Consider the following 22,379-nt stretch of genomic DNA (forward strand, 5'->3'; position numbering starts at 1 on the left):
CAACAAATCTCTATCCATTGAGATTGCTGCTGCTGTGTTTTAGTAGATAGACGTTAGCACAGCCAGGTACTTTTCTAAATCTACTTTACGTAGAGTTTTTATTTGGGATAGTTAACCAAATTTTATCAAATGTCATTTAAACATTTATTGTTTTAGAATATTTTTAGAAAAGAGCATTTGTAATGCATCAAATATGTTGGGAGGCATATAAAGTAAACATTCATGAATAAACTGCCCAACTTAAAATAAAAAGAACAACATTACCCATAATTTAAAGTTATCTTATTCTTGCTCATTGCTCAGTATTCTGTTCTTTTTTGTCCCTTTTCCTTGGGTGCAAAGTCTTTCCAGAATTGCATATTTATTTTTCCTTTGCATTTAAAAATCATTTCAACACAAACACTCACAGTTAAATAAATATGTTATATATTTTTACTGGTTTTTGCACTTTAGAAAAATGGCATCATACTATATATTTTGTAAAACATGTGCATGTCCTGCCACCTAGTAATCCTACTCCTCGGTTTATCCTAAAGAGATACTCCTATATAAGTGTCCTGGAGATCTATATCATCAGTATTATTTATAATGGCAATAATTTATAACCAGTCTAAATATTCACTAATGGAAGAATAGATGGATAAAGTATGGTATATTCATACAATACAATATAAATTAATATTAATGTAATTATTAGAAATAAACAACCGATATTTCTGACCACATGAAAGAATGTTATTAAAATATTTTCATTGGAAAAAAAGCAAGCCCTAAAAGTCTGCACCTATTGATTTCTCTCCCATATTGTAGTGATGCTGAGGATTGTGTTGATTGTTTTCTTTATTAGTGATGTTGAATCATCTTTTTTATTCTTTGACTCAACCCAGCTTATTCATAGTATATTCTCTTTTTAAAAACATATTTTTCGGTGATACAGTTCAAATACCATAAATTCCCTATATGTTTGTCAGTGGGTTTTTCATACAGTCACAAAGTTGTGCAGCCATTGCCAATTTCTGATTTCAGAATACCTTTATCACCTGAAAAAGAAACTGCAAATCTTTTAAGCAGTCACACCCATTACCCCTTCTCCTTAACCCCTTCCCCTCAACCTCTGGCAAACACTATGCTACTTCCTGGCTCTCTGGATTTTCCTAGTCTGGATATTGCATTTTAATAGAATCATACGGTATGTGGGCTTTCCTGTGTGGCTTCTTTCAGTAAAAGTAATCTTGTCAAGGTTTATCCATGTTTTAGTATGTATGAGAACCTCATTGCTTTCCATGGACAAATAGTAGTCCGTTGTGTACATGTGCATGCATGTGTGTATGTGACGTTTGTTGGTTCATCAGTTAATTGATTTTTTTTTAATTTTTTTTTCAACGTTTATTTTATTTTTGGGACAGAGAGAGAGCATGAACGGGGGAGGGGCAGAGAGAGAGGGAGACACAGAATCGGAAACAGGCTCCAGGCTCTGAGCCATCAGCCCAGAGCCTGACGCGGGGCTCAAACTCACGGACCGCGAGATCGTGACCTGGCTGAAGTCGGACGCTTAACCGACTGCGCCACCCAGGCGCCCCCATCAGTTAATTGATTTTGAGTTGCTTCCGCACATTTATTATGAATAAAGCCACTATAAATATTTCTGTACAAGTCTTTTTTTAAATATATATTTATCAAAATATATGTATACATTTATAAATATATGTATATATAAGTATACATATATAAGTATGTGTGTGTGTGTGTGTGTGTGTGTGTGTGTGTGTGTGTATATATATTTTAAGTTTATTTATGTATTTTGAGGGAGGGTACAGGAGGGAGGTAGGGAAGAAGGGGGAGCGAGAGAGAGAGAGAGAGAGAATGAGAATAAAAATTATATCCCAGGCAGGCTCTGCACTGTCAGCACAGGGCCTGACATGGGGCTCAGACTCATGAACTGTGAAATCATGACTTGAGCCGAAATCAAGAGTCGGTCACTTAACCGACTGAGCCACCCAGGCACCCCTGGGTGCCTTAATTCTCTTGTGTTTATATCTACTAGTTGAATTAATGGGTCATGTGATAATTCTGCATGTAACTATTTGAGTAACTCCCAAACTATTTTACACAGTTGGCTGCATGTACCATTTTACTTTCCTACCAGCAATGTATGAGTGGTTCATCATCACCAACACTTATTATCTGGCTTTCTGATTATAGCTGTCCTAGTGGTTATGAAGTGGTATTGCATTATGGTTTTGGTTTGCATTTCCCAGATGGCTAATGATTTTGAGCATCTTTTCGTGTGCTTATTGGCTGTTTGCACATGTTCTTTGGAGAAATGTCTAATCACATCTCTGATATGTTTCTGTATACTGTATTAATATATAGAATTTTAATGAAAGAATTTAGAATTTTCATTCTTACATGAGCTAGTCTATGGTTTTTTATTTATCTACACCTGGTGATGCTACTTTATAAACTACATTTGAGAGCTGTCATTCCTTACTCTTAATGCAGAAACATAAACTATATTAAGATTATTTGTTTTTTAAAATGTCAATAGACTTATCTATACGGTCATGTAATCTGAAAGCCTTTGAAAATGATAGAATTTTTTCACTTTTCCAATCTCTTATAAGATTCATTCTTTTCAATACATTTTTTTATGGACAATTATAGTAATTGCTTTTTTTGAAAACATATCCATTTCCTTAGGATTTACACATCAGTTACCTGAGGTTTCTCATATAATTATTTTAATCTTTTAATATCTATGATTATGCCTTTTTCTATTCTTAGTTGTATTGATTTTGCGCTTTCTTGATATTGATAATTAGGCATCTGGCAATTTCTTTCTTGTATTTTTATTTTTTAATTTAATTTCACAAATGTTAGCTTTTAAACAGACTCATTCTGTTTTTTTATTTAAAAATTTTTTATTTCTTATTTGACCATTTTTTAAAAATTTAAATGCAGGTCTTTTTCTCTAGCCATATCCCACAATTTTTTTACTAAAGTTTTCAACTTTTGTTTTCTGGATAGAAATATTATAGAATTTCAGATTTAATTTTTCTTTAGGTCCAAAGCTGGTTGAAGAAAATCTTTCTTAATTTCAGGTAGTTAATAAGCATTAAATAGTTTTAAAATTCATCATTTCTCATTTAATTGTATTATATTAGAAATTGTGCACTATAAAATGTTTGCTTTAAAAATATTTTTTAGGGGCGCCTGGGTGGCGCAGTCGGTTAAGCGTCCGACTTCAGCCAGGTCACGATCTCGCGGTCCGTGAGTTCGAGCCCCGCATCAGGCTCTGGGCTGATGGCTCAGAGCCTGGAGCCTGTTTCCGATTCTGTGTCTCCCTTTCTCTCTGCCCCTCCCCTGTTCATGCTCTGTCTCTCTCTGTCCCAAAAATAAATAAACATTGAAAAAAAATATTTTTTATTAAATACCAAAGGCCTAATCAACTTTATGTCTCTCACAGATAAAATGTATTATTGATTTGTAAGCTATTAAATATATAAAATATATAATGTATACACATTAAACTTATTTTTGTCATCAATATTTTTCTATTCTTATATATATTACATCTTTCCAGTTATTAAGGAAGTATTATAAGATTTTCAACAATAATTTTACATTAAATTCACTTGCATTCATAATTGAATTTCCTCTTTATAATTACTTGCTTTGTTTTATGCTGTACCCAGGTGTATTCCTGTAATATATTCTTAGCAGGGTTTTTCCTTAATTTTTAAATTTTATTACATCTTATATCTTATTCTTAAATTACAACGTATCTGATGCCAGTGTTCCCATTACAACTTTGTTTGCATTGCCTGGTAAATTTTGGCCCATTATTTTAATTCCTTCTTGTTTACATTTTAATGATACAGTACAACCGCACAAAAAATATAAAGAAAAATATAAAAGATTTCATGTACCAAGATTCTTTTATTTTTTTTAATTTTTATTGATTTGTTTATTTTTTAATATGAAATTTATTGTCAAATTTGTTTCCATACAACACCCAATGCTCATCCCAACAGGTGCCCTCCTCAATGCCCATCACCCACTTTCCCCTCCCTCCCACCCCCCTTTAACTCTCAGTTTATTCTCAGTTTTTAAGAGTTTCTTATGGTTTTCCCCTTCCCCTCCTCCATGATCTTCTGTTAAGTTTCTCAGGATCCACATAAGAGAAAACATATTGTATCTGTCTTTTTCTGCCTGACTTATTTCACTTAGCATACCACTCTCCAGTTCCATCCACGTTGCTACAAAAGGCCATATTTCATTCTTTCTCGTTGCCAAGTCGTATTCCATTGTGTATATAAACCACAATTTCTTTATCCATTCATCAGTTGATGGACATTTAGGCTCTTTCCCTAATTTGGCTATTGTTGAAAGTGCTGCTATAAACATTGGGGTACAAGTGCCCCTATGCATCAGCACCCCTGTATCCCTTTGGTAAATCCCATGCGATAAAGAAGATACTATATGGAGACAACATGAAGATAAACAGTTGTAAAATTTAAACACCCAACATGAAAGCACCAAAATAACAAACATAAAAGAAGTAATCAACAGTAACAAATTAATAGTGGACACCCCACGTACATTAATGGACAGATCATCCAAACAGAAAAACAACAAGAAAACAGTAGCTTTATTTGTTTGTTAGTTTGTTTGTTTGTATGTTTAACTAGGGCATTTATTTATTTTTTTAATATGAAATTAATTGTCAAATTGGTTTCCATACAACACCCCAGGGCTCATCCCAACAGGTTCCCTCCTCAATGCCCATCATCCACTTTCCCCTCCCTCTCACCCCCATCAACCTTCAGTTTATTCTCAGTTTTTAAGAGTCTCTTATAGTTTGCCTCCCTCCATCCCTAACATTTTCTTTTTCTCCCTTCCCCTCCCCTATGGTCTTATGTTAAGTTTCTCAGGATCCACATTAGAGTGAAAACATATGGTATCTGTCTTTCTCTGATGACTTATTTCACTTAGCATACCATTCTCCAGTTCCATCCACATTGCTCCAAAAGGCCATATTTCATTCTTTCTTGTTGCCAAGTAGTATTCCATTGTGTATATAACAACAATTTCTTTATCCATTCATCAGTTGATGGACACTTAGGCTCTCTCCATAGTTTGGCTATTGTTGAAAGTGCTGCTATAAACATTGGGGTACAAGTGCCCCTATGCATCAGCACTCCTGTATCCCTTGGGTAAATTCCCAGCATTGCTATTGCTGGGTCATAGGGGTAGGTCTATTTTTAATTTTTTGAGGAACCTCCACACTGTTTCCAGAGTGGCTGCACCAGTTTGCTTCCTACCAACAGTGAAAGAGGGTTCCCGTGTCGCCACATCCTCGCCAGCATCTATAGTCTGCTGATTTGTTCACTTTAGCCACTCTGACTGGCGTGAGGTGATATCTCAGTAGGGTTTTGATTTGTATTTCCCTGATGAGGAGTGACGTGGAGCATCTTTTCATGTACCTATTGGCCATCTGGATGTCTTCTTTAGAGAAGTGTCTATTCATGTCTTCTGCCCATTTCTTCACGGGATTATTTGTTTTTCGGATGTGGAGTTTGGTGAGTTCTTTACAGGTTTTGGATACTAGCCCTTTGTCTGATAAGTCATTTGAAAATATCTTTTCCCATTCCATCGGTTGCCTTTTAGTTTTGTTGATTATTTCCTTTGCAGCGCAGAAGCTTTTTATCTTCATGAGGTCCCAATAGTTCATTTTTGCTTTTAATTCCCTTGCCTTTGGAGATGTGTCAAGTAAGAAATTGCTGCGGCTGAGGTCAGAGAGGTTTTTACCTGCTTTCTCCTCTAGGGTTTTGGTGGTTTCCTGTGTCACATTCAGGTCCTTCATCCATGTTGAGTTTATATTTGTGAATGGTGTAAGCAAGTGGTCTAGTTTCATTCTTCTGCATGTTGCTGTCCAGTTCTCCCAGCACCATTTGTTAAAGAGACTGTCTTTTTTCCATTGGATATTCTTTCCTGCTTTGTCAAAGATTAGTTGTTGGCCATACATTTGTGGGTCCAATTCTGAAGTCTCTTTTCTAATCCATTGGTCAATATGTCTGTTTTTGTGCCAATACCATGCTGTCTTGATGATTACAGCGTTGTAGTAGAGGCTGAAGTCTGGGATTGTGATGCCTCCCGCTTTGGTCATCTTCTTTAATATTACTTTGGTTGTTCAGGGTCTTTTGTGGTTCCATACAAATTTTAGGATTGCTTGTTCTGGCTTCGAGAAGAATGCTGGTGCAATTTTGATTGGGATTGCATTGAATATGTAGATTGCTTTGGGTAGTATTGACATTTTAACAATATTTATTCTTCCAATCCATGAGCACAGAATGTTTTTCCATTTCTTTGTATCTTCTTCAATTCCATTCATAAGCTTTCTATAGTTTTCAGCATACAGATCTTTTACATCTTTGGTTAGGTTTATCCCTAGGTATTTTATGATTCTTGGTGCAATTGTGAATGGGATCAGTTTCTTTACTTGTCTCTCTGTTGCTTCATTATTAGTGTATAAGAGTGCAACTGAATTCTGCACATTAATTTTGTATCCTATGACTTTGCTGAATTAATGTATCAGTTCTAGCAGACTTTTGGTGGAGTCTGTTGGGTTTTCCATGTATAGTATGATGTCATCTGCAAAAAGCGAAAGCTTAACTTCATCTTTGCCAATTTTTGTTCTTGTTTTCTGATTGCATTGGTCAATGGATACTTGGTCTCTTTCCGTAATTTGGTATTATAGATAATGCTGCTGCAAACATCGGAGTGACTGTTTCCCTTTGAAGTAGTATTTTTGTATCCTTTGGGTAAATAACCCAGTACTACAATTATTGGGTTGCAGGTAGTGCTATTCTTAACTTTTTGAGGAACTACCATACTGTTCTCTAGAGTAGATGCACCAGTTTACATTCTCACCAAAAGTGCAGGAAGGTTCTTCATTCTCCACATCCTCACCAGCACCCATTATTTCTTGTGTTGTTAATTTTAACTATTCCGATAGGTGTGAAGTGATGTCACACTGTGGTTTTGATTTGTATTTCCTAATGATAAGTGAAGTTGAACATCTTTTCAAGTGTGTTGGCCATCTCAATGTCTTCCTTGGAAAAATGTCTGTACATGTCTCTTGCTATTTTTTAATTGGATTAGCTTGTTTTGCAGTATTGGGTTTTAGACATTCTTTAGAGGTTTTGGATACTAACCCTTTACCAGTGTTGTCATTTGCACACATCTTCATCCATTCTGAAGGTTGCCTTTTACTTTCGTTGATTCTTTCTTTCACTTTGCAGAAGCTTTTTATCTTGATGAAGTCCCAATAGTTCATTTTTGCTTTAGTTTCCCTTGTCTAAGGAGGCATATCTAGAAAGTAGTTGCTACCGTTGATGACAAAGAGGTTACTACCTGTGTATTCCTGTAGGAATTTAGATGATTTCTGGTCCCACATTTAGGTCTTTAATCCACTTTTAATTTATTTCTTTGTATGGTGTAAGAAAGTCATCCATTTTTATTCTTTTACATGTTGCTGTCCCATTTTCTCAGTACCATCTGTTGAAAAGACTGTCTTTTTCCCATTGGATATTCTTTACTGCTTTGTCAAAGATTAAATGACCATATCGTTGTCTGTTCATTTCTGGATTTGCTGTTTTGTTCTTTTGATATATTTGTCTATTTTTGTTCCAGGACCAGACGGTCTTCTTTTTTTTTTTTTTATTTAAAAAAAATTTTTTTACATTTATTTATTTTTGAGAGATAGAGATAGAGCGTGAATGGGGGAGGGGCAGAGAGAGAAGGAGACACAGAATCTGAAGCAGGCTTCAGGCTCTGAGCTGTCAGCACAGAGCCCACAGGACCATACAGTCTTGATCACTACAGTTTTGTAATATACCTTGAAGTCCAGAATTGTGATGCCTCCAGCTTTGCTTTTCTTTCTCAAGATTGCTTTGTCTATTTTGGGCCTTTTGTGGTCCCATGCAAATTTTAGGTTTGTTTGTTCCAGCTCTGTAAAAAACGATGGTGGTATTTTGATGGAGATTGCATTGAATGTATAGATTGCTTTAGGTAGTATAGACATTTTAACAATATTTGTTCTTCCAATCCATGGGCCTGGTTTGTCTTTGCATTTCTTTCTGTCATCTTCAATTTCTCTCATTAGTGTTCAGTAGTATTCAGAGTACAGGTCTTTCATCTCTTTGGTTAGGTTTATTCTTAGGTATCTTATTGTTTTTGGTGCAATTGAAAATGGAATTGATTCCTTAATTTCTCTTTCTGGTGCTTCATTATTGGTATATAGAAATGCAATAGACTTAGGTACACTGATTTTGTATCCTGTGATTTTACTGAATTCATTTATCAGACCTAGCAGTTTTTTGGTGGAGTCTTTTGGGCTTTCCGTGTAGAGTATCATGTCATCTGCAAATAGTGTAAGTTTGACTTGACTTCTTCCTGCCTGTTTGGATGCTTTTTATTTCTTTTTGTTCTCTGATTGCTGTGGCTAGTACTATGTTTAAAAAAACGGTGGTGAAATGGACATTCCTGTCTTGTTCCTGACAATAGAGGAACAGCTCTCAGTTTTTCGTCATTGAGAAAGAGATTAGCTGCGGGTTTTTCATAGATGGTCTTTAGTATTATGTGGTATGTTCCCTCTAAGGCTACTTTGTTGAGGGTTTTTATCATGAATGGATGTTGTACTTTGTCAGATGCTTTTTCCACAGCTATTGAGAGGATCATATTGTTCTTATCCTTTCTTTAGTAATGTCATATATCATGTTGATTGATTTATAAATATTGAGTGACCCTTGGAACCCAGATGTAAATCCCTCTTGATCCTGGTAAATGACTTTTTTGAAGGATTTGGTTTCCTTGTATTGAGAATTTTTGCATCTGTGTTAATCAGGGATATTGGCCTGTAGTTCTCTTTTTTAGTGGTTTCTTTATCTGGTTTTTGTATCAGGGTCTTATAGAATGAATACTGGTCTTATAGAATGAATTTGGAGGTAGTCATTCCTTTTCTATTTTTTATAATAGTTTGAGAAGGATGGGTATTAACTGTTCTTTGTTTGGTAGAATTCCCCTCTGAAGTCCTCTGGCCCTAGACTTCTGTTTGTTGGAAGGGTTTGTTTGTTTGTTTGTTTGTTTTGTTTTTTTGTTTGTTTTACTGATTCAGTTTCTTTGCTGGTTATCAGTCTGTTGTTCAAGTTTTCTGTTTCTTCACTTTCAGTTTTGATACTTTATATGTTTCTAGAAATTTGTCCATTTGTTCCAGGTTATCCAAATTGTTGACATACAGTTTTTCATAATATTCTTTTATAATATTTCTCCTCTCTTATTTAGGATTTTATTTATTTGGGTCCTTTCTGTTTTCTTTTTGATAAGTCTGACTAAGGGTTTATCAGTTTCATTTATTTATATTTTTTCAAAGAACTGGTTCCTGGTTCATTGATCTGTTTTATTTTTTTTTTTTTTCTATACCATTAATTTCTGCTCTAATGTTTATTATTTCCTTTTTTCTTCTGTCTTTAGGCTTCATGTCTTGTTCTTTCTCTAGATCCTTTAGGTGAAAAGTTAGGTTGTTTATTTGAGATTTTTTTGTGCTTCTTGGGGTAGGCTATTGCCATAAATTTCCCTCTTGGGACCACTTTTGCTGCATCCCAAAGATTTTGGACTATTGTGTTTTCATTTTGTTTCTGTGTATTTTTAAATTTCTTCTTTAATTTCATGCTTGACCTATTCATTATTTAGTAGCATATTGTTTAATTCTGTGTATTTTTGGTTTTCCCAATTTTTTTTGGTGTGTGTGTGTATTTATGTGATTGACTTCAAGTTTCATAGTGTTGTGGTCATAACAGGTGCATTGTATGAGTTCAGTATTTTTGTATTTGTTGAGGCCTGTTTTTGACTTAATATGTGATCTCTTCTGGAGAATGTTCCATGTGTACTTGAAAAGAATGTGTATTCTGCTGCTATAGAGTAGAATATTCTGAATATATCTGTCAAGTCTATCTCATCCAGTGTGTCCTTCAAAGCCATTGTTTCCTTGTTGACTTTCTGTTTAGATGATCTGTGCACTGATGTAAGTGGGTTGTTAAAGTCCCCTACTATTATTGTCTTATTATCAATTAGTTCCTTTATGTTTGTTATTATTTTACATATTTGTGTGACTTCATGTTGGGTACACAGTTATTTGCAGTTGTTATAGCTTCTTGTTGGATTGTCCCCCGTATGATTATATAATGCCTTTCTTTGTGTCTTTGTCCAAGATAAGTATTGCTACTACAGCTTTCTTTTGACATCCATATACACAATAAATATTTCTCTATCACCTCACTTTCAATGTGCACGTATCTTTAGGTCTAGAAATGAGTCTCTTGTAGGCAACATATTGGTGAGTCTTGTTTTGTTTTTGTTTTTGTTTTCTTATCCATTCTGACACCCTATAACTTCTGATAGGAGTGGTTAGTCCTTTACATTTAAAGTAGTTATTGATAGATTCATATTTATTGCCATTTTTATTACTTGTTGTTTCTGGAGATTTTCTCTGATCCTTTCTTCTTTCTGTCATTTTCAGTCTTTCTTTCCCAAAGATTCTCCTTTAACGTTTCTTATAGGGCTGGTTTAGTGGTCAAGATCCCCTTTAGTTTTTGTCTGAAAAACTCTTAATCTCCCTTTCTTTTCTGAATGATAGAGTATTCCTGGCTACAGATTTTCCCATTCAGAACTTTGAAGATAGCATGCCACTCCCTTCTGGCTTGCCAAGTTGTCTATTGAGAAATCTGCTAGCCTTATGGGTTTTCTCTTGTAAATTAAGGACTTTTTTTTTGTCTTGCTGTTTTAAGATTTTTTTATTGCTTTATTTTGCAAATTTAATTACAATATGTTTAGTGTTGGCCTGCTTTTGTTGATTTTTTGGAGGGTTCTCTGTGCCTCCTAGAAATAGATATCTATTTCCTTCCCTAGATTAGGGATGTTTTCTATTATTTCTTGAAATAAGTTTTCTGTCCCTTTTTATCCTATTTCTTTTGAGACACTTATAGTACAAATGTTATTACATTTGATGGAGTCACTGAATTCTCTATATTTATTCTCATATTGGAAAATTCTTCTTTCTCTCTTTTGTTCAGCTTTATTATTTTTCATTATCTTGTCTTCTAGGTCACTAATTCCTTCATTTCCTCCTCCGGACTTTGTTCATTGTATTAAGCCTGTTTCCAAAATCTTGGTTATTGCATTCCTCATCTTTGACTGATTCTTTTTTAACTCTTTTATCACTGTGGTAAGAGCCTCACTGACATCTTCTATTCTTTTCTCAAGTCCAGTGAGTATCATTATTGTTGCTTTAAATTCTCCATCAGGCATATTGCTTATATCTGTTTCACTTAGATCTCTGGCCATGGCCTTATCTTATCTTTCATTTGAGTAAATATCCATCTTGGCATTTAGTCTAAGTCTCTGCCTTCTTCTCTGTGTTAGAAAAGCCACTTGCATCTCCTTCTCCTGAAAGTAATGTTTTTTTTGAAGAAGATGCCATGTAGTGCCCAGGGCCTAGCACTTCAGGGAGTGTCTCTGCTGCGTGCTGCATGCCCTCTGCTGTTTTGTTTTAGCTGCTCTGTTCTTCAGGTCATTTTTCTGCAGAGGCTCTCCTTGCCTACCTGGGTAGTGTTTGATCCCTGGCCTGAATGTGGCCAGTTTTAATTAGGTGTGCTCTGGTCTGCTTGTTAAATGATACCTGACACCAGAACTGAGGCCCTGCAGAACTCTCTGGTAGGGAAACATGGCATGATCATGGGCTTTTACTGGTCTTCTAGGGGAAGGGTCCACACACTGGGACTAGGGCAAGTGTGACTGAGAAGGGCAGTCCCTCCAGAGTGCAGGGGCTTGGGATTTAGTGTAAGCAAATTAGGCAGCCACTGTTGGTGTTGCACTGCTTCCAGCAGGTCACTCTGTGTTTATACCGAAGGATGGAAGAGGGAAATGGGGTCAACCAGCTCCTTTGTTCTAGGGGAGGTGTCTCTGTGAGGGCTACCCCTCAGGGATTTGCTCTGAGACGAGTGAATAATCTCCCCACTGTGGGCCCCAGACATTTCTCAGGTTTCTGTTTCATGCTGTCTGCCCCTATTGTTGGCTTGCCTTTTCTGCAGGAGCAGTGCAGTGCCCTCTGGGCTCTCTCCCAGCCAATACCACTGACCTTTATAACTTTAGGCTTTATACCCTATTGGTTGCAAGAACTCATGAAATTCAGCCCCCCCCCCCCCCCATTTTCCAAGTCAATGTCTTTTTTTCTTTCTTTCTTTATTTTGAGAGAGAGAGAGAGCGCGCAGGACAGGAGCATAGAGAGAGGGAGAGAGAGAATCCCAAGCAGGCTCAACACTGTCAATGCAGAGCCCATTGTGGGGCTTGAATTCACAAACCAGGAGACCATGCCTGAGCCAAAATCAAGAGTTGGATGCTCACCCAACTGAGCCACCCAGGCGCCCCATCTAAGCCAATGTCTTTGGGGAATCATCCTCCTTATGCATTCTTCATGTCCTCTTCTCTCTCTTGCCCTTTTCTGTGACCACAGCTCCCTCCCCTCAGGAGTACCCATGATCCATTTCTCCCTTAAACCACATCTCAGCAATTACTACCTTTTTTATGTGGCCTCTTCTCTCCTTTAGTTGTGGAGTTTGTTCTGTCAATCTTCAGGTTGATTTCTAGGGTATTTAGGATGATATGATAGTTGTCTAGTTGTATTTGTGGGGTGAGATGAGCCTACACTCCTCCTTTTCCACCACCATCTTCTTGGATTTTTTTCTATCTACAATTTTCATTCACTCTTTTTTTTTAGATATATACATATAGGTAGATGGATTTCTAATGCTTTTTAATTGCTGTATAATATTCTATTTCAAGTAGATACTGTTTAGTTTACATTCTTCTGGTGATAAGTATTTAGGTTGTTTCCAATGTTAATATTACATAGAGTGTCATAATTATATCCTTGTGGAAGTCCCCTTGTATGCTTTTGCAGGAATTTCTTTAGGGTACTTATCTAGAGTTGGAATTATTGCATCATAGGGTAGTACTATCTTCAATTTTATTAGATATTGACAAATTATTCTCCAGAGAGTTTTACCAATTTAAACCAACATATGAGAGTTGATTTTATACACATTTCACTAATATTTAGTATGGACAGATTTTATGTTTTTCTAATCTGACATATACATTAGTTTCTTATTGTTGTGTTTATTTGCATTTCCATGATTGATATAGAGAACGAATATCTTTTCATTAATTTGTTGGCCATTTAGTTTATTTCAAGTATGTAGTTACTGTTCATGTTTATATTGTCATTAATATTTTTCCTATGGGTTTATAAGATTTTTAATTGCATAATAAGATACTAATTCTTTGTTTTATGTCATCCTTGTGAATATCTTGGTTCATAAAACATCTTGTTACATTATTAATGCTGTTTCATTATTTTCTTTTGATTAAGTTTTTTGTTTACATCATAGTTCAGAATTCCTTTCATACATGGTTCACGAAGGCATTATCTCACTTTTTTCTTCTCAGTGTTACACAATTTTGCATTTGTTATTTAAGTCTTTAATACATTAGAATTCTTTTTCGTTTGGTGTGAAATAGAGACCTATTTACTGCTTCTGCTCTATAGGAATAGTCAGTTGTCCCATGTACTTGACTAGTGCACCTGTATTCTGTAATACTTCATTATAATCACAGTCCTACATATTATTAAGTCTATTTCCAGATATTCCATATTCATTGATCTGTTTGCTTCATTGATCTATTTGCTTCATTGATTTATTTGCTCTTCATATAACAATAGCCCAATAACACTGTTTTGTTTACTATAATTTTGAAAAACTATAGGTTATTTGGCAGCATGCATTTCCCACCTTGTTTTATTTTGAAAATTTCTTCTTAGTTTTTTCATAGAATCCAAGTTTGTTTATTAGGATGGCTAGCTGTCTCTGCTCCCATTGCCAGAAATAGTGTGAGTTTTGGCAAGTTGTAAGTTAACTATTGAAGCAATGGGAGGAAGGTTCTTTGTATTGGTCAACCCTGCTGTCAAGATGAGCATTCTCCTACTCTTGGTGTAAGAGCATTCAACCCTCCAACTCTGCTTCTCATGATTCTCAAGGGCAGAGAATAGCAGGTGCTTCTGGGTTATTTGCATAAGTGTAATAATGTCCTTCCTCATATGAGTCCAAGGATCATAATACCACAATTTCCAGGAATCATTTTGTTTTTATCCTTGTCTCAAGTCTATCTAGCACCAGTCTAATTACATTTCAAACCTAGGATGGGAAAGTATATGTCCACAATTTAAGTTGGGACTCTAAATCCTGATATAGCTTGCTGACATCTACAAGGGCCTGACTAGTTGACATAATCAGTCCTGCATTCCTCATGAGAAGACATAATTGGATGGATTGGAGTTGAAAGAGGAGGGAAAAGGGATACTTTTAGGCCTTTATCTTTCTATAATCTTTTATTCCAAATTTTATGTAATGATAATTTATTACTTTTATCTGAAAAATAAGTAAATTAATAAAAAAAACAAGTTCAGCATGGCATTAAAGGGTTATCTTCCTTTTTATGGCATCTACTTTACCAGGTAATTACACTAGCTTCATTAACTGTGACTACTTAGTAAGAACATACTGCTTCCAAAACCTTATAGAATTTGAGATTTCCCCTCTCATCAGAATTCTTACATATGCTACTTTAGAGTGTACTGTTTGACCCAAAAATAGTTCCAGTAATAAGTTTTATAAGTCGCCTTAAATTATTTCTCAATTCTCACCAAGCACTAAAGCAGAATATGCTATCTAATTATTATGTCCCTTAAACTTGTTTGCTCTTTATGCAAGATATTAGCTTATTTAGGAATACCTGCTTTATGATTTGCCTTTGATAGCTTTAGTGTTTTATTCCTCCCACAATATTAATAATCAATTGAAACTGCGTTCTCAATAATTTGCTTTGTCTTTGAAATGTATACACATTTGGGTGGCAATTATTTACACTTTCTTTTTATTTCTAGTACCTGGAACCACTGCTCTAGTCCCAATATGGATTTTGTGCAGCATACCTATGTTAAAATTTATCCTTATTAACAATGACATAATACTAAGCATCTTAGGGTATTGTTGGAAGCTTTACATGAAATGTTATGTTTATAAACTCTTTATAGTTTGTTTACAATGTGTTTTCAGATATCTCGTTCGAACTTTATTCTTACTCTGCGAAGAAAGCATTTATTTTCTCAATTAGAAAAAAGAAACTGAGATCCAACATCATATTTACAATTAGTAAATATAAGACAGGGCTTAAAGTCCTATTTTCTGACTTATTTCAGCATTGCTTTTCTCCCCTGTGTCAAAGTCTAATGTACAGAGTGTTGAAGTATTTTAACTGTTATAGAGGGTTAATATTTGTCGGTCACTGTCCTGATGGTGGTAGAGGATGTGTCTTACCATCTATGAACATTGTCATGTAATAATATTTTAATGTAAATTAGTCCCTGCAGGTAAATATGACTCTGCCAATATGCATAATGTTTAGGTCTTGAGGTTGTGTGTGTGTGTGTGTGTGTGTGTGTGTGTGTGTGTGTTTTGTGTGAGTTTTTGTGATTTTCTTTTACTGATAATATTATTTCAAATTTTTTCCATTGTTAGAAATTTTTTGTCTCTTATGGGTTTGGCAGTTTAATAAAGACTGGTTCTATTGCCCTATCATTTTCATTCTTGGTCAACTAGAAAACCACTGAGAATATTTGATTTTGTACTGGCGTACAGCTGCAGTGATTATCTTGCATGTGACCGGGTGTTAGGTAGAGGTTGGCTCACACTTCCTGGATACTGTGTATAAAGAGTCACATTAACAAGTTACATTGGAGGGCTTACTTTTTCTTGGCATTTATTAATATGGAAGACATTGTGACAACTATTTCACTTCATTTGCAAATCTCATCTGATTATGCCATGAGGCCAAATAGCAGGCAACCCCATTATTTAAGTTGTTAACAATTAACTGGACAAAAGAATGTGTAATGGACTATGGGCAATAATATGTGCCCATATTAAATCTCATATTGGGATTTAAACTGATTCATCTCATCTGCTGCGATTACTATACATCTGTCATGAATGACAAAAATGGAGTTCTAGCTTATTACTTTTCAGCCAAGGATGTTCTGGAGTAGGTCAGAATCTCCAGTTTGTGGCCTTAGTCCACCATTCACCTGAGTAATAATCTATTTGTGATGGGGTAAATGAACTAAGTAGAGTAAGACATATGCATATAGTGTCTAGGAACCAATGTATTTACATGTTTGAGCTCCACTCTAGCACATCCCTCTTTGTCAATATTTCATACTTTTCTTCCAAGTCCCAGAAGTTTAATCTTGTCCCACATCAGCCCTTGACAAAGCTCATTAACACTCTTGCTCTCTGTCTTTGACAGACAGTAACCATAGCTTTGAAATCCTGCCTTTTTGTTATATGTGTTGCCAACTCTCCCAGGCACAGAATCTGCTGAAGCCTTGGAAGGCAGATGCTAGTGGTTTCTGATTTACATTGACTGATTTTCTACAGGTGCCACTCCATTGATATATTGCTGACAATATTATCAATTATGGAAGTAGGAGGTGGTATGATCAAAATCACAAAGAATGGAGAGGTGAATAAGAATTACCAGTATAGGATAGGAGGATGTTACTCTGGATGAGTAACTAGTCTTGACTGAGGAACTTCTATTGATTGTTTGACTCCAGGTTATATGGGAAAACTGAGGAATAGAGAGATGCCACATGACAAGGGAGCGGTAGGATTCTAGCAAGATCTTCTGGCTTTAAACCCCATCATCTATTCATTTTAAAATACTGTAGAAGGCAGGAATTTGCTTTAAAAACTGGTTTCTGCATTTTTTCTCCCCCTTATTGTTTGGAATGTTCTCCACCAGATTCAGGCAACTCTTTTATCATCAACATTTACCACATGGCCCTGGAGAAACTAAGCACTCCTGGTGTTCCTGCAGCCTGGCTTATCAGAATCTTATTCAGGGTTTTTTTTTGAAGGAATTTCTGCCAAAAATATATCTCTTTCCTTGTAGCACCTTATTCTTCATGGTCTTCATTAAAGTTTCCTGTCTCTCAGACACTTTTGAGTTTTAGGATCCTTTTGGCAAGCAGATATATCACAGTGACCCTTGCTGGCTACACACCCACACTGTGACTATACAAAGGAGTGACAAAACTGGTATAGCAAATGTGCATGGTTTTCCTCCTCTAACAGGTCTTTGGAAAGCTGGTTGCTGTTTATGTTCATAGAATGATTGCTTTTCTGTGCTTTGTTCCCAAAGAAAGAACACAAACAACATATCTTGAATGACAGGCAGGAAAATGCAGGAAACAGGAATGAGTATGAAGAGAGTCTCAGGTTTCTGCTATTTTCTCGGAGTACATTAAAACTCGTCTCTCAGGGGCGCCTGGGTGGCGCAGTCGGTTAAGCGTCCGACTTCAGCCAGGTCACGATCTTGCGGTCCGTGAGTTCGAGCCCCGCGTCGGGCTCTGGGCTGATGGCTCAGAGCCTGGAGCCTGTTTCCGATTCTGTGTCTCCCTCTCTCTCTGCCCCTCCCCCGTTCATGCTCTGTCTCTCTCTGTCCCAAAAAAAATAAATAAACGTTGAAAAAAAAATTAAAAAAAAAAACTCGTCTCTCAACCACACACATGTCAGTCAACTGAAGAATGGATAAAGAAGATGTGGTTTATGTATACAATGGAATACTACTTGGCAATGAGAAAGAATGAAATATGGCATTTTGTAGCAACGTGGATGAGACTGGAGAGTGGTATGCTAAGTGAAATAAGTCAGGCAGAGAAAGACAGATACCATATGTTTTCTCTCTGAGAAACTTAACAGAAGACCATGGGGGAGGGGAAGGGGAAAACCATAAGAGACTCTTAAAAACTGAGAATAAACTGAGAGTTGATGGGGGGTGGGAGGGAGGGGAAAGTGGGTGATGGGCATTGAGGAGGGCACCTGTTGGGATGAGCACTGGGTGTTGTATGGAAACCAATCTGACATTAAATTTCATATTAAAAACAACACAGGGTTTGAGACATGTGCATATACCAATGTTGTAATCAAATAAGGAAGTGAGTTTTTCAGCAAAAAATAATGAGAAATTCTGAGTTTGTCTTATTCTATAGTACTTTTGCTGTTTGTCTCAGGCAAGCTCTTGTATCTGTATCAGTTTCAATCTCCTCAGTTGTGAGAATCCTCCTTAGGGTTATTGGAGTGTACAGTGATAAAACTTGTGTCAGTACAGCACAATACTTGATGCAGTCTCCTTCCTTTATCAAGCATGTGTAAACTAGGGAGACTGAATCTCATGATCATTAAGTTGCCTTGAAGTTCTAATACTCCTGCTAAACTCTAGATGATGCTGTCCAAAATGGTAGCCACTAGCCTACCATTCGAAATATGGCCAGTGCAACTGAGCAACTTAATTTTTAACAAATTTGTTTAACTAAAATTGTAAAACTGATGCAGGGTAAAATACTTTCCCTTTAACACAACTTCATGGTGCTTAGACTGTATTTCACTGTATTGCATCATGTTAAAATGATAGTCATTGTTGGAGTATGACTGTTGGCTTCTTATGATGTTTCTGGTGTCTCATGGATAAATGTTTTATATTGATTCCATGTTGAAATGATACTACTTCAGATAGAGTGAGTGAAATAAAATATATTACTGTAATTAATTTAAGTCATTTCTTTTAACTTTTTAAATGTGGTTTCCAGAAAATTAGATATTCCACATCTAGCTCATATTATATTTCAACTGGGCAGCACCGCTCTAGATAGCACAGGAGGATGCCTCAACCTGAGAGTTGACGCTTGCAGCACAGAGGACAGTCTTACATTTCTCTGGAGAGTTAGAGGCAAGGTCCCAATGGTGTGTTTACTACAAGGCCAGGGTCAATCCCTTACTAGGCCCAGTTCCTTTCTGAAGGAATTTCAGGTAATAGGTAACTTTTATATTACTTCTCAACTTGATTGAGTGTAAACCCATTCATTTAAAAGCTATTCTCTGTCAGACCCTGCAAATGATGCCTAATTCAGACCGTGCCCTAGTTCCTCAGACTTACACCATATACAGGTGCTTCACTTGCCCAATCTAGTTCTTAATTTTGGATTCTGTTTTGTGGGTGTGATGCTTGACTCTTTTTTCTACTTTTTGACATCCAATAGTTAATCCTTGAACCCATTTCGCCTCCATATTTTTCCTTGATTCCAATTTTGGAATGCTGTGATGTTACTGAGAGATATGTATTGTGTCCCCTGCACAGTGCTAAATCCAGTAACTACTGAGCTGAATGTTCAGCAGGGATTTTTCTTTGCCCAAGCCACACCGAATTAGTGAATAACTGGTGACTTTTTCCTTTCTCACTTTGCGAATCCTGGCTAGGTATTCTCTGTCTGTCATGGAGCTGGGACCTTGTTTGTCCTCCAGGGCTTAAAGCAGCTGACGGACATGTAAGTGTCCAGTAGATATTTTGACAGGGTAATTGGAAGCTAGGGTGCTTTCTCCTAAGTGCATTTATCTTTTATTGTGAGAACACTATCTTAATAATAACTCACATTTGTCAAGGTCTTTTTAGTTGACATGTGCATTCACATCCATTATCATATTTGATCTTCACATCAGCACTATGCTGAGATTATTTCATGTACTCAGATGCAGAGGCAGACGCTTAGGTGAGTAAACAGTGGGGCAGGAGTTAGAACTCATGTCTTTTGATCACAGGCCTATTTACTTTCCTCTACTTACACAGCTTCTACCATCTGACTTCAATGTATGTGCATGATTGAATAAACTTGCAGGGTGCCTTTGTAATGCTTGTCTTAATTAACTTGATGCTTATCACAATGTACCTATAGTAGGCTGTGGGAAAGTTGGTTTTCAAAATTGCTGATTCTTTCTCATCTTGCCTTTATCCTGGTCATAGGCATTTGGTCATTTTTCTGCCTTTCGTTTGGCTTCCAGAGAGGATGTAAACTACTGTAGTTTTAATTTCAAGGACTTTTTAGTTATTTTAAACTTATCCACTCTCTGTCTCAAAGCAGAGATTCCAAAATCATGTTCAGCTTCTCATTCTTGTCTCTCCCTGGCCTGCCATCAAATCCTATTGATTCCACACTTAAATCCTTCCTTTCTCCAGACTCCATGGCTAACACCCTTGGTATCTCTTCCTTGGATTGTTTCAATATCGTGGGATTCAGAGTTAAAATTTTCTATAGTGAAGAGTTTTCTAAAATAATCAATAAGTGAGATAAATGAGCTAAAATTTCCTTGTCATACTGACTTGGGATATCACCTTATAAGAATCATCCCCTTGACTTTAACTTACAGAATATTTTATTCTAAATGTAATTATTTGTCTATTATTTGGGAATTTTTCTAAATGTAATTATTGTCTATTATTATATAATTGTTTGTCTATTTATCCTCCACTACACTATGAAATCTCAAGTGTGAAGGCCATGTCTTTCCTATATATGTGTTATGTGCCATGTTCTTAATCATAGTAGCCTTTTATTAAATGAATGATGATTGAATAGAGATTGGAAGTCTAGGTTTTCCTGTGTGTGCATACACCAAAATTCAAAAACCATGTGGTCAGTGCAGGACCACCAGCACCATGCCAGAGTCTCATAATAGGAATATCTTTACATGATAAGACAGGCTGGAAATTAATTTTAAAAATCATAATGGTGCATGTGTGGAAAAACACATTTTTGCAAAATAGGCATGCTATCTTAAAATAAGGATTTATTTTGAAAGATCACTCAAAATGGGTTGGATTATTATACTTTAAAGAATTGTCAAGGAGCTAAGATGACAGATTAGTAGGAGGACCCTAGGCTTGCTTCATCCCTGCAACACAGCTAGATGAATATCAAATCATACTGAATACCCAAGAAATTGATCTGAGGACTGACAGAACAAACTGAACAGCTAGAGGGAAAAAAGAGGCCACATCATAGAAGGTAGGAGGTGCAGAGACAGGGTTTGTGGGAGAAATGGATTGTGGGTGCTGTGGAGGGGGGGAATGCTGGTTGCAGATAGAGGAACATGGGGGGTTCCACAAGGTCAACACTTCCCCGAGGCCATTGACTGGGAATCATGAGAAGGGCTGGTTTTTGAGTTTTTGCAACCAGTGAGGCTTAAAGACAGGAGTTTTAGAGGTCCACAGTGAGGCTGGTATAGAGCTCTCAAGGCATTGCAGTAGTCATGTAGGGAAAGCAGGCAGATAACCCAGGGGAGCAGATGCCACAATTGGAGGATCACCTAAAACGAACTGAGAGAGATGGTTCCCTCTTCTTGGAGTGCATCTGAGAGAGAGGGTGTTGCCTCTCTGGGAACAAAGGAGCCAGCAGGTCACATTTCTCTCCCTTGCCCTTCAGTGTAGGTACAGTGGCACCTGCTGAGAGCGGCTAACGTGGATACTGGCTCTTTAGTGTGCTTTGCTCCAAATCCTACATTCCTGTGCTCTGGCTTCAGCTGCCCTTCTGAGTCAAATCTGTATCAATGCCAGCATGGCAAGACCCTCTCCCAGAAGACCAGTGCAAGTCCCCACCACACCAGGTCCTTAAATTTTGGAGTTTTAAAACTCAGCCACCCTTCCTGGGAGAGAGTCCAAAGTCCCCTGCACTGCTCCAGACAGACTAGCAACCTGAACACAATGTGAAAACAGTGATCTGAACAATACCTAGGATGCACAAGGGGAAATTATTGGCTCTTCTGGGAGGGCTTTTCTGACAGCAATAAGCATGAACGCCCCTCCCTGAGGATAAAGGAATTGACTGGCAACTTTTCCCTCTTCTTCCCCTCAGCATAAACTAGCTTCAATAAATAGCACAGTGCCAACACTCTGCTTAATCTGTTTACACCAAGCCCTGCCCCCCTGAGGTCTGCCAGCACTGCTTTTCTTGGGCAAGTGTTCCTGAGAACCAGCACAGTGAGCCTCTATCCGAGAAGACCAGAGCAAAATCCCATACACACCATCTACTGACTATAGAGTTATGCAAATCTTAAGCTCTACTGGAAATAACATCAAATGTCTTCAACATTCAGACCAGAACACAACTAGTTAAAACTGGCCACACTCTGGCCAAGGTCCAAACACTTCCCCTTGCAAGTGTTTCCTGGAAAGGAAAAACACTGCAGAGGATTAACCTGAGAGATAGACCAGACATTACATAGCAGCAAAGTGCACACAGCATTCACCAGGGACACTTCCCAAAGCACTAGGCCCTGGACATTATATGACCTCTGCTTCATAAAGCCATT

At 36.9% G+C, this 22,379-nt stretch overlaps 1 protein-coding gene across 2 annotated transcripts in view; it reads left to right on the forward strand.

Annotated features, from left to right (window-relative positions):
• Positions 1 to 22,379, forward strand: part of NELL1 (neural EGFL like 1) — an 879,943-nt gene that overhangs the window by 757,895 nt on the left and 99,669 nt on the right. The gene's annotated exons all lie outside the window — the stretch shown is intronic.

Source organism: Leopardus geoffroyi, chromosome D1 (genome assembly GCF_018350155.1).
Source record: "Leopardus geoffroyi isolate Oge1 chromosome D1, O.geoffroyi_Oge1_pat1.0, whole genome shotgun sequence".
NCBI classification, from domain to species: domain Eukaryota; kingdom Metazoa; phylum Chordata; class Mammalia; order Carnivora; family Felidae; genus Leopardus; species Leopardus geoffroyi.